This window comes from Cervus canadensis, chromosome X (assembly GCF_019320065.1).
Source record: "Cervus canadensis isolate Bull #8, Minnesota chromosome X, ASM1932006v1, whole genome shotgun sequence".
Lineage (NCBI taxonomy): Eukaryota > Metazoa > Chordata > Mammalia > Artiodactyla > Cervidae > Cervus > Cervus canadensis.
This window is the reverse complement of record NC_057419.1, coordinates 32620809-32631596: the sequence shown is the minus strand read 5'-3', so window position 1 is coordinate 32631596 and position 10788 is coordinate 32620809. Positions and strand designations below refer to the sequence as shown.

The 10788-nt window shown below is 37.4% G+C and overlaps 1 pseudogene; it reads left to right on the top strand.

The window, feature by feature from the left end:
- The first annotated feature begins 8544 nt into the window (after positions 1–8544).
- On the top strand, positions 8545–10056 carry LOC122435507 (annotated as a pseudogene).
- Positions 10057–10788: the final 732 nt, after the last annotated feature.

The following is a 10788-nucleotide window of genomic DNA, read 5'->3' as shown; positions in this document are numbered from 1 at the left end:
CTCAGTATTAACTCTGGGCTTAACTACATGATTTGTTTTTGCCAATAGAATATTAGCAAGCATGATGCAAATAGAGGCTTGTCTTCTCGGAATGCTCCTTCCTGGAGCCCAGCCTGTACCAAAGCCTGGGCTAATCCTACTGGAGAAAGAAAGAGGCTATTTAGAAAGGCCCTGAGGGACTTCCCTGGTGGTCCAGTGGTTAATACCCCGAGTTTCCACTGCAGGGGACACAAGAGGCCTTAAAAGATAAGACATCACATAAAGAGAGAAAAAACATGAAGGAGAACCTCCCAACTTGAACACCAGCTGAACTCAGACATGAGAACAATTCCAACAAATATCACTGGGAAAGAACCACCCAGACAACCCACAATATCATAAGTAGAATAAATTGTTGCTTTTTAAAACCACCAAGTTTTGGGGTACTATGTAGTATAGATAACTAAAGCAGGAAGCTTTTCTTTAAAAAAAAAAAAAAGCTTTTAGAAAACTGAGGTATTGATAGCACTTACAAAACAATAGTATGGTGGATGTAAGCACAGAGTTGTGTTTTAGACGTCTTCCCTGTGTGAAACTAACTTCAATGAACAAGGAAGAAAGCAAGATATTGGCCTCATTAGCAAGCAATATTTTTAACAGAAATTCCTTACATTGATATAAATAAATGACTTACAGATAGCAAGGTAATTTCCTATAAATTCTGTATTCTAACAGTGAAGCCTTGGAGACCAGAATAAGAATTTTGGAATTGAGGCAATATAAGGCCATAACTTATTCTTGAGTAAGAATGATATGATGAAAATCACATTTGAAAATAATTCTTCTAGTATCAATATATAGGATCATTTGGAGCAAAGAATCTTGGAGTCCATGAAGCAAACCAAGTTGTATAGCAAGTGGAAAATTTCAAGATAAGTTATGACAAGAATCTGAGAGATGTGGCTGAAAAGAGATTCATAAGATGTATCATTTAGTTAGATATGATAAAAGAAAAAAGTCAAAATTGGTTTTGTGTTATTGCTGCTATAAGAAATGACCAGAAACTTGATCAATTAAAACAACATATATTTATTATCTTACAGTTGTGTAGGTCAAAATTCTGGTGTTGTTCTCACTGGGTTAAAATCAAGATATAAACCAGCTGCCTTTCTTTTTGGAGGTTCTAGGTGAGAATTCTTTTCCTTGCCCTTTCCACCTTTTAGAAGCTACCCACATTCCTTGCCTGATGACCCTCTTCCTCCACCTTCAAAGCCAGCAGCATTGCTTCTCTCTGAACCTCTAGTCCCACTTGCCTGTAACTCTCCCCCTGCCTTCCTCTTCCACTTTTAAGGACACTTGTGATTACATTGGGCCCACCAGATAATCCGGAAGACTCTCTCCATCTAAAGGCCAGCTGAATAGAAATCGTAATTCCTTAACTCCAGCAACCTTAATTCTTTTTCATGTATCTTAACATATTCAAAGCTTCTGAGATTAGGGAACAAACATCTACAGGGGTTTGGAGGAACTATTCTACTTAACAGGAGCTTCAGGGGTTAGAACTTGGGAGGTCACAAGGATGGTAAATGCCACTGATGATAACAGAGATGATGAGAGGAATCCATTTTGATGGGAATACAACAAAGTTGTGCCAAGTTAAGTGGAGTGTCCAAATAGTAATGGCACCCAGAGTTGTTCCTCTTAAGGATCTAGATCCCAAAAAACACATCATGATTAGGGACATGAGCTTAGGGAGACTTACACCTGGAGGTAAATTCTGAAAGCCCTTGAGCCACTGATCCCTTCATCATTTTAGAAAGAGAATAAATAACACAAGGATGAGAAGCTTAAAAAGGAAGTGCCCTCATCATCTCTTATCTAGGCTCAACACTGGGTAAACACTCATCTTATGAAGACCTGAAAGGAAACAAGGGAAGTCCTAGAGGGGCCTGAAGATGGTTCCACAAAATTCCAGAGGGGACAATTTAGCTGGTCCCCTCAACCACATCTGTAGCCCAGATGTTCCATGTAACCAGAGTACATGCCCACACCAAAAAGCCAACATTATATACTCCACAAGGTCTGTGGCCAGTGTAAAAGTATGGAGGAACCTGTCCACATGGCAAACCAACTTTGTTATTTGTATCACATCAAAGCCAGAGCCTCAACAAATTACTACTCTCTGAGGTCATTTAATTATGATTAAGTGAACTATGAACCAGTATAAATGACATTTTATACTCTAGTGAATTAAGATATGAGATGTAGCCGAAGTGAATAAGATTTATGGCCCAAACTCATGCAACCTTACAGTAATTTCATGACACTTTTACTATGAGGCAAGCAATGCCAGCTCTTGAAATAATTAAAAGTACATACCAATTCCAAGACTGGGCTTCAGTCATTTATGGGAAGCCAGGAGACAGAACGAGAAGCAGGTTTCTTTGTGACTAATTTACTCTGGATAGCAGGAGCTGTTTCTTTTACCTGCAGCAAAAGTCTTAATTAGGGTGAGAAGACTGCCCCTGAGCAGGCCATGCAGGCTCCAGGGGGTCAAACCACACCACACATCCCCAGAAGCCAGATTCCTCCCCAAATGAATCAGTCCCTCTTCAAATGAGAAATGCTTCGTAGACAAGTAGCTTTTCAAATCCCTAGGCTCATACACCACTACCCTCTGCAGATCCCTTTGTGACCTTGAGATTACCTTAGTCTCGGTTACCATCCACAGAAGCAAGGAATCACTGTCCACAGATCTCAAGGGAACTGGCAGAGCAGAAGAGGAGTCAACCAGAATATGTCTCATTTATCTTGGGTACTTTTTCCCCATTGCCAGCTATCTCTTGTGCTCTGGCACTTCTGCTTCTTCAGGTTTATGCACCAATTGACATTTTCCTGAATTCTGATTTTGTGTTCTATCTCAGGTATTCTGATCCTACCTCTCCCATTCAATGAAGGGGTTCCCGTGGACAGAACCCAGAGCCAATCATAAGGGAAGACCTCCATTACCTTCAGTTTCTCATATTTCTAATTTAAGAAACTTTAGGTGTGAGGGTGAACGTTTGCCATTGTAATCAATTAAATTCAAATATGAAAAAAAATTCAAATGTGAAACAAAATCTTCTCCTTGCAGCTCCTGACATTCAGGACAGTGCCTCATTTTATCAGGCATAGAGAAAATAGAGGGATAAGGAAAGCGTCACTAACCTCTAACTCTTGAATAAAACAACGTATTTTTATTTATCAAGCCAGATGAGTTGAAGAATTTACTATTGCAATATTCTCCTAACAAATCTCCCCGTTTTCAATCTTGCCCCTGCTCTAATCCAGTCTCTTGTAAACTGAATAATTTTTCTAAACAACAAATCAGTTCAAGTCACTTTCTTCCTAAAACATTTCAGTGGATCATTGCCTATTAGACAAAATCTGCACTCCTTTTCATAGTCAACAGCAGAGCTTCCCAATCAGTGTGCCCGAAATGAATTATAAGTGTACCCAGATATTGATCACCTCAGCCTAGCAGAGAGACCTAGGGCAACTGAGCCCTAGAGACTCTGGCCTTAGGAAGAGAAGTCTTTCAAATTATGAGAAAGACTGAAGAGTTAGCTCCTAAATGCACACACACACACAAGTTCACATTCATATTATTTTTCTTGATACACGAATGTATGGACGCTTACTGTATAGACTAATAGAACATTATAGTGCATCATAATCACCAAGAAAACAAATTGAAATCCAGATTTACAGATGCTACCACAGAGATACAGTAAATCTAGAACTCTTCATTTTTTTATTAATTTTTATTGGAGTACAGTTGTGTTAATTTCTATTGTACAGCAAAGCAAATCAGCTATATGTTTAAATGTATTCCCTCTTTTTTGGATTTCCTTCCCATTTAGGATCACCACAGAGCGCTGAGTATAGTTCTTACAGTAGGCTCTCATTAGTTACCTATTTTACACATAGCATCAATACTGCGTGTGTGTCACTCCCAATCTCTCAATTCATCCAGCTTCCCCCACCCCCGCAAGGACCCTTCATTTTTTTAAGAAGCAGCCCATGTAACTCTGATGCAAATGGTGTGTGGATCACACTTGGAGAATTACAGCCTACTCTAGTTATACTGGACCATACCATAATTCTCCAAATATATGTCTTCTCTTCCTTGTTTTTACTCAAACTATGTTCCCTGTGCCTGGGATGCCTGTCATGCATCAGATCACCTAGCTAACCCTCATTTGTTCTCCAGGCCTATGCTTAGACCTTGTTTCCCCTGGAAAGCTTTCCCAGATTCATAAGGCATATTGGGTGTCTCTCATATATTCTCTCTGAGGCCCCATACTTCTCTTACAGCATTTAAATAATTACCTACCATAAAGGTAAGGGTCATGTCAATGTTATTTATCATTTTATCCCTAACACACTCTAGCATATGGCCAAGTTTATTATAGGCATTCAGTAAACAATCGAATGAATGCCTTATCTTGAATACAGGTCACAAAGGAAATTTAACTACAATTGGTCATTTCAAATCTAGGTGTGATAACCTCTATTAGCCTCAAAATGGAGTGAGTCACCAATCTAGTTCTACACTAAGAGAGCCAGGAACCCAATCTTACCCCATTTCCTAGTTTATATGAGCATTCCTTATGCTCTGAAGAAAAACTGCCACTGCTTCCAAAAATTTCTTCTATGGATTATCACTTATAAGGTCCATGTTTATACTAAAAGACATTCCTTGTCATCCCTGACAGTTTCTCATTCACCGGCATCTTGACAATGGCTTTAATTGCCCAATAAACCTCAGAATTTTTTCCTTCTGGCTTCCTTTCTGAATGGTTTTCTGCTATCCCAATTAGGGATAACATATGACTTTCATCTAAGCAAAGTGTTATAAAGCATTCCTCAGGCCCTGTCACCCTATCTGCTAAGAAGGATGCTAGTTTTAGAGCAACTTGGTTTAGGACAACTAGACCCAAGACATTCTTACTTTTAACATTGAAAGTCCCCCAACTGACATTTCCCCCACCTTCAGCCCATGGTAACCACCACTGTAGTCTTTGGTTCTGTGAGTTTGACTTTTTTAGATCCCATATATAAGTAATACAGTATTCATTTTTCCATGTCTGGTTTACTTCACACATAATGTCTTCCAGGTCCATTTGTTTGTCACAAATGGAAGAATTTCTTTCTTTCTCATGGGTGAATAAAATTCAATTTTATAGTTATACCACATTTTCTTTACTCATTCATGAATTCATGGACACTTGGATTGTTGGTTAAAGAGTGAAAACTTTCTGTTATAAAGTGAATAAGTTCTAACATAGAGCATAGTGAATTTACAGGCATATCTTGTTTTATTGTCCTTTGCTTTACTGTGCTTCACAGATACTGTGTTTTTCACTAATTGTGAAAAATATGGCAACCCTGCATCCAAGCAAGTATATTGGCACCATTTCTCCAAAAGCATTTGCTCATTTCATGTCTGTCATATTATCAAAATAATTCTCTTGATATTTCAAACTTTTTCATTATTATTATATTGATCATGGTAATCTGATCAGTGATCTTTGATGTTACTATTGTAATTGCTTTGGAGCACCACAGACCATGCCCATATAAGATGGTGAAGTTAATAGTCAATAAATGTTATGTGTGTTCTGACTGCTCAACCAACCAGCCATTCCTTCATCTCTCTCACTCTACTCAGGCCTCTCTACTCCCTAAGAGACAAAAATTTGAAATTAAGACAATTAATAAACTTACAATGGCTTCTAAGTGTTCAAGTAAAAGGAAGAGTCAGAGCTTTCTCTCCAGGGGATCTTCCCGATCCAGGGATCAAATGCAGGTCTCCCACATTGCAGGCAGATTCTTTACAATCTGAGCCACCAGGGAACCTCCCTGGTGGAGTAAAGCTCCACACTTCACTCATTTTAAATCAAAAGCTAGAAATGATTCAGCACATTGACAGTAATTTCAAAATATTACTTATTCTTTGTCACCTACGAGCTCAGGTGGAAATGTACAATGAGATTAATGCTGTTTTTACTTTAAATTTTTTTTGTACTTTTAATTTGTTTTTTAATTGAAGGATAATTACTTTGCAGAATTGTTTTGGTTTCTCTCAAAACACCAACAAGAATCGACCATAGGTATACATATGTCCCCTCCCTCTTAAACCTCCTTCCAAACTCCCTCACCATACCACCCCTCTAGGTTGTTACAGAGCCCAGGTTTGAGTTCCCTGAGTCATACGGAAAATTCCCATTTGCTATTTTACATATGGTAATGTAATTTTCCATGTTACTCTCTATATACATCCCACCTTCTCCTTCTTCCCCACTCTCCCATGTCCATAAATCTGTTCTCTATGTCTGTGTCTCCATTGCTGCCCTGCAAATAATTTTATCAGTACCACCTTTCTAGATTCCATATATATGTGCTAGTAAACGGTATTTGTTTTTCTCTTTCTGACTTAACTTCACTCTGTACAATAGGCTCTAGATTTATCCACCTTATTAGAACCTCATTAGAACTCTTTATCCATTCATCTGTTGATGGACATCTAGGTTGCTTCCATGTTCTAGCTATTGTAAATAGTGCTGCAATGAGCATTGGGGTACATGTGTCTTTTTCAATTTTGGTTTCTTCAGGGTATATGCCTAATAGTGGAATTGCTGGGACCTATGGTGGTTTTACTCCTAGTTTTTTAAAGGAATCTCCATACTGTCTTCCATATTGGCTGTATCAATTTACATTCCTACCAACAATGTAAGAGGGTTCCCTTTTCTCCACATCCTCTCCAGCATTTGTTGTTTGTAGACTTTTTGATGGTGGCCATTCTGACCAGTGTGAGGTGATATCTCATTGTAGTTTTGATTTGCATTTCTCTAATAATGAGCGATGTTGAACATCTTTTCATGTATTTGTTAGGCATCTGTATGTCTTCTTTGGAGAAATGTATGTTTCAAAAGCAGAAATATAGACCAATGGAACAAGATAGAAAGCCCAGAGGTAAACCCACACACCTATTGCTACCTTATTTTTGACAAAGGAGGCAAGAATATACAATGGGGCAAAGACAGCCTCTTCAATAAGTGGTGCTTGGAAAATTGGGCAACTACATGTAAAAGAATGAAATTAGAACACTTCTTAACACCATACACAAAAATAAACTCAAAATGGATTAAAGACCTAAATGTAAGACCAGAGTCTATAAAACTCTTAGAGGAAAACACAGGCAGAACGCTCTATAACATAAATCACAAGATCCTCTATGACCCACCTCCTAGAGTAATAGAAACAAAAACAAAAATAAACAAGTGGGATCTAATTAAACTTAAAATTTTTTGCACAGCAAAGGAAACTATAAACAAGGTGAAAAGTCAGTCCTCAGAATGGGAAAAGGTAATAGCAAATGAAATAACAACTGATGAAGGATTAATTTCCAAAATATACAAGCAGTTCATACAAGTCAATATCAGAAAAACAAACAACCCAATCAAAAAGTGGGAAAAATACCTAAACAGACATTTCTCCAAAGAAGACGTACATATAGCTAACAAACACATGAAAAGATGCTCAATGTTACTCATTATTAAAGAAATGTGAATCAAAACTACAATGAGATATCACTTCATACCAGTCAGAATGTTCATCATCAAAAAGTCTACAAACAATAAATGTTGTTTTTAAATTGCTAACACAGCATCCATTCTGCAACCCATGGATCAAGGAGTCGTTTCAACTTTCAAGTCTTATTATTTGAGAAGTACATTTTGTAAGGCTATAGATGCCATAGATAGTGATTCTTCTGATGGATCTGGGCAGAGTCAATTGAAAACTTCCTGGAAAGGATTCACTATTCTAGGTACCATTAAGAACACTCATGAGTCATGGAAAGGCATAAAAATATCAACATTAACAGGAGTTGGGAAGAAGTTGATTCCAACCTTCATGGACAACTTTGAGGGTTTCAAGTCTTCAGTGGAGGAAGTCACATCAACTGCTGTGGAAATAGCAAAAGAACTAGAGTTAGAAATGGAGCCTGCAAGAGGGAGGTGATGTAAGTATATTTCTTGCTGATTTGCATTGTTGTATGGCAGAAACAAGTACAGTATTGTAAAGCAATTTTCCCCCAATTTAAAAAAATTAAAAAGAAGTGGAGCCTGAGGATGTGACTGAATTGCTGCAATCTCATGATTAAACTTTAATAAATGAGGAGGTGCTTCTCATGGATGACCAGAAAGTGGTTTCTTGAGATGAAATCTGTTCCTGGTGAAGATTGTGGAAATGACAACAGATGATTTAGAAAATTACTTAAACTTAGTTGATAAATCCAAGGCAGGGTTTGAGAGAATTGACTCTAATTTTGAAAGAAGTTCTACTATGGGTAAAATGCTATCAAACAGCATTACATGACACACAGAAATCTTTCATGAAAGGAAGAGTCAATTGATCCAGTGAAGTTTATTGTTGTCTTATTTTAAGAAATTGCCACAGGCACCCCAACCATCAGCCATCAGCCCCAACCACCACCCTGATCAGTCATTAACCATCAACATGGAGGCAAGCTCCTCCACCAGCAAAAAGATTACAACACACTTCAGCAAGATGATAGACAGCATTTTGAGTGATTATTTTTTTAGCTGTACCACGTGGCTTACAGACTAAAAGGCTTCTGAATAGCAAGGGAGACCATCAACAAAATGAAAAGGCAACCTACTGAATGGTAGAAAACAATCGAAAATCATATATCTGATAAGGAGGCTAATATCCAAAACACATTTTAAAACTCATACAACTCAATATTTTAAAAAACTGATTAAGAAATAGAAGGTTGAAGTGGGCATTTTTCCAAAAAAAGCAAACAAATGGCCAACAAGTTCATGAAAAGATGCTCTACATCATTAATGATCAAGGAAATGTGAATCAAAGTCACAGTGAGATATCACCTCACACCTTTTGGAATGACTATTATCAAAAAGAAGAAATAGCAATGTTAGCAAGGATCTGGATAAAAGGAAACCCTTGTGCACTTGCTAGTGGAAATGTAAATTGGTGCAACCACTACAAAAAAACAGTATGGAGTTTCCTCAAAATATTAAAAATAGAGCTATCATTTGATCCAGCAATTTCAGTTTGGATATTTATTTGAAAACACTAATTTAAAATATATCTGATATATCTTGTTTTATTACCAAAAGGGGCAACTCTAGCTAGTTTTATATAAATAAAAAACAAATGCATAATTTTCTTTAATAACTGCTGTAACTGAACCAAACTAAATTTCTACTATGGAAATGTTTAATGTTAGCTAAAAGTAATAAAGGACTGTTCTACATGAAAAAAAAAGATATCTGCAAAGTCTTAAGATATAGAGTGGGCTGCTACCTCCTGACCTAAGTGAAATTGATGTTGAGTTGAATTCTGATGATGAGATCATATAAGAGAACTCTGAACTTAACTTATAAGAGGGTAAAGAAGATGAAATCTTTACAAAGACAGAGATCTCAGATATTCCTACATATGGACCAAACATTGGAGCAGAGGCAAATGTAAATGCACATGAAGAGTGTCCCTCTGGAATTCCCTTAAATAATGGAATAAATTTCAAGAGTTGCATAAAATGCATTCTGAACAGAAAACCTCAACTTCAAGATCAGGAAAGGAAAAAAGAAAACACTCCAGAAAAAGCAAATTAAAGAATGAAGAAGAATCTTGTAATGAACAGTCTTCAAGTGAAACCCAGTGGAAGAAACTTAGTATTTTGGAGTCAATGAGAGCTTTGACCTCCACTGTTAAAAGGGGGGAAAAAAATTGCAAATTTGGGCCTTGAAAAGGGCATAGACCAGGCTGTGGAAGTGGGGAACATTGAGAAGGCCGAGAAACTCAACAACCAGCTAGCTACTCTAGAGCTTGGTGTAAAAATTGCCAAAGCAATTGCCTGCCACAACTTTGTAAAAGCCAAAAAGGATGCTGAAAATTCACAGCTTTCATGAAAAAAAGGAACATGCTTGGGGATTTGAAGCAAAGAAGAGGTGGGAAACCAAAAGCAACATGGGATATACGTGACTTGTCAGAGTTCTTCAAGAACTTTGAGGCTTTACTTGAGTCTTCAATTGCTCGATTTACTGAGATTTTCCTGCTTATGCCAACTATGTCAAGAAATTGATGGAAAGAGAAAAAAAAGCATAAAATTTGGGAGTTGATTATCAAATCATTTTTCATTCTTTTTCTAAAGAGTTCATCCCATTGAAGTGAATGAAACAGAACATTCAGTTATTTGTACAAGTAATCGAAGCATACATACAGGGGAAAAAGAATTTTTTAATTTATTTATATAGACCTCCAGTATAAAATCAATTTTACTTTTCATCCATTTGGTGTAGCATAGCCAATGAGCGCCTTACTTTCTTATCTGCACACAGTGTAACTACACTTATTCTGGAGTTGTGTTTTTTTTTGTTTTGTTTTGTTTGTTTTTTTTTATGGCAGGGAATAGAAGGGCAGGGAAACTTCACCACAGAAAAGATGATTACACTGAGTCTTGAAGTATATGTAGGAGTCTTTCAGGTGGATAGGGATTCTAATCAAAAAGAAGAATGGAAACAAAAACATAGAGGCATGGAGCAGAATGGTGTGTTCAGGAGACTTCAAGTAGTTTTGTATGGGTGGAGTGTGAGGCATGAAGGGAAAAATGAAAAGGTGGTACTTATAGGGTAGGTAAGGGCTAGACCAGGCAGGGCTTTATCTACTGTGCTGAGAAAGCTGTGTATCCTAGCAGCAATGGGGCCTCACTAAAGG